Source organism: Pteropus vampyrus, unplaced genomic scaffold, assembly GCF_000151845.1.
Source record: "Pteropus vampyrus isolate Shadow unplaced genomic scaffold, Pvam_2.0 Scaffold263, whole genome shotgun sequence".
Taxonomy (NCBI): Eukaryota; Metazoa; Chordata; class Mammalia; order Chiroptera; family Pteropodidae; genus Pteropus; species Pteropus vampyrus.
Window position 1 is genome coordinate 1,323,189 of NW_011889044.1, and position 2,027 is coordinate 1,325,215.

Below are 2,027 nucleotides of genomic sequence, written 5' to 3' on the forward strand. Positions count from 1 at the left end.
CCGGTTTCCTGCGGTCTCGCTGACGACTGTGTCTTCTCTTTAAGACAGACCTGTGTCGTCTCCTGTGTCCCTCACCTGGCCCCTGTTGTTAGCTTGTCATCTCCTAGCGGCTTCTCATGGCCTTTCAACGGGATAAAGCGTTTTTGACGTGTGTTTTTAGAGGCATGTTTTATAAGACGTTGTTTGTAGCACCGGCGTTCACAGAGCAGCTCCTTCAGAGTCCTCAGTCAGGCTCCTGGTCACCGACTCCCGTGGACCCTCTCCCGCCTGACCTCTCACGAGACTTCCTGGGGTTCGGGACGTGCCCTTTCTCCCTTTCTCCTGGAGACGTTTCTCCCCCTTGGTCTCCATGCTGTCACCGCTTGGACTTTCCGCCTCTGGGAGGCTGCGTAGCGCAGCGGCTGACGGCCCGCAGGCCCAGCTCTGCTCCGGTTTGCTTGCTGCTTGTCCCCTGGGGGTTTGCCAGACCTTTCCAAGCCAGCCGGTGTGCTTCTTCACCTGTAGATGGGGTTCGGCCAAGGTCGAGGTGACCCACAGGAAGCTCGCCACCGCACTCGGCAGGTGTCGCTGCCTTCTGACTGCAGGTGACCGTCCCTCCTCCTCTGGCTCTTCCCTCCAGCCCGCTGACCCTGCCCGTCTGACCTCCCCGCCCCCCAGATGCAGGCATCACCTGTGTGCTGGTGACGCCCCAGCCTGCCTCTCCCCGAGCTGGCCTGCTGTGGAGATGGGCCAGACGGCCGGCCGCCCTTCCAGACTGCTCCTCCGCCCCGGCCGGTGCCCGTCTGTTCCTTTCCGAATCAGCTGCTCCTGACTCGTCTGACCTCGTCGTGTTAGTAGTTTTTAAGTCGTCCCGTCTGCACTCCCGCACAGCGCGTCCTGTTGGCCCGCTGCCGCCGCGGTCACTTCCGGTCACTTCTGGCCGGGCGTCCTCTGAGGCTCCCCCGCCCGGCAGGATGGGGTCACGCTTCCCAGCGAGGCCTCCCAGCCCCTCCTCGCCCCCAGACGTGACCTTCCCCGATTCGCGCAGCCTGTCTCAGCCTGTCGGAGCTCCGGACTCGTCACCGGATCCTCCCAGTCCGGCCTGGTCCCCCGTGTGCCGAGGTCCCCTCCCACACTGCCCTGCCACCCGAACGCGCCTGGCAACACCACGCGCGACTTTCCAGACATTCGGGAGGAGTTTTTCTAACTTCTTTCCACTCTTCCCAACTCAGTCGCCCTGGAGAAACCTCTGTGCACTTCGCTATTCCCTCGTCTGCCACCTTCTTTCGACTGTAGAGACCATGACTTTTTCCTGCGGACCAGGACAGTACTTGGCACGTGGAAGGCATCCCGAAATGGTTGTCAGGGCATCGAGTAAGCAGGCGAGCTAAGTCGTCTGTCAGCCTCAGTGCTCGGTGGCAGACCCCGTGGTATTCACTAATCTTCACGATGCCATCGCTGGTGTCTTCACACCCATTCGAGGTGGCCCCACTGGACAGAGCAGCTGCTGTTTTGCCCGAGAAATGGAACGTCTCCAGCGCGCACCAGTGCGCAAGGGCCGCCCCCTCGGACCTTAGCCACTTAACTCCTGGCGGTGTTTCTCTTCACTGTGTTGACCCCTTTCCGCCCCTTGGCCGCGACCCTCTGGGTCGGAGGGAACGAGGGCTGCCGTGTGGACGCTCGGGGCTGGGAGGCCACGCCGGGAGACACCCTTCTCCCCTCGGACTGTGTTCTTTGGGACTCACGGTCACACGGAAGTTTTCCTGGGTCCTCTCACGGTGACTGCTGTTCAGAGAAGAACCTTTCTTCTTTCCTTGGGCAAGAGGAGAGACTCCCGTCGCAGAGAAAATTATCCTGACTCTTGTTAAAGTGGAGGGGAAGACGCAGTGGGGCTGTGACCGCCACAGCAGGGGAGAGATGGGGTTCAAGGCCAAGTATAGCAACGGCAGCTGGGGATTTACAGTCAGCGAGCAGGGCGAGGGGGTCAGTGGGTAGCAAGTTACTAGGGGGAGACCTCAGGGGTGGGGGGATCCTTACTACACTGGCCT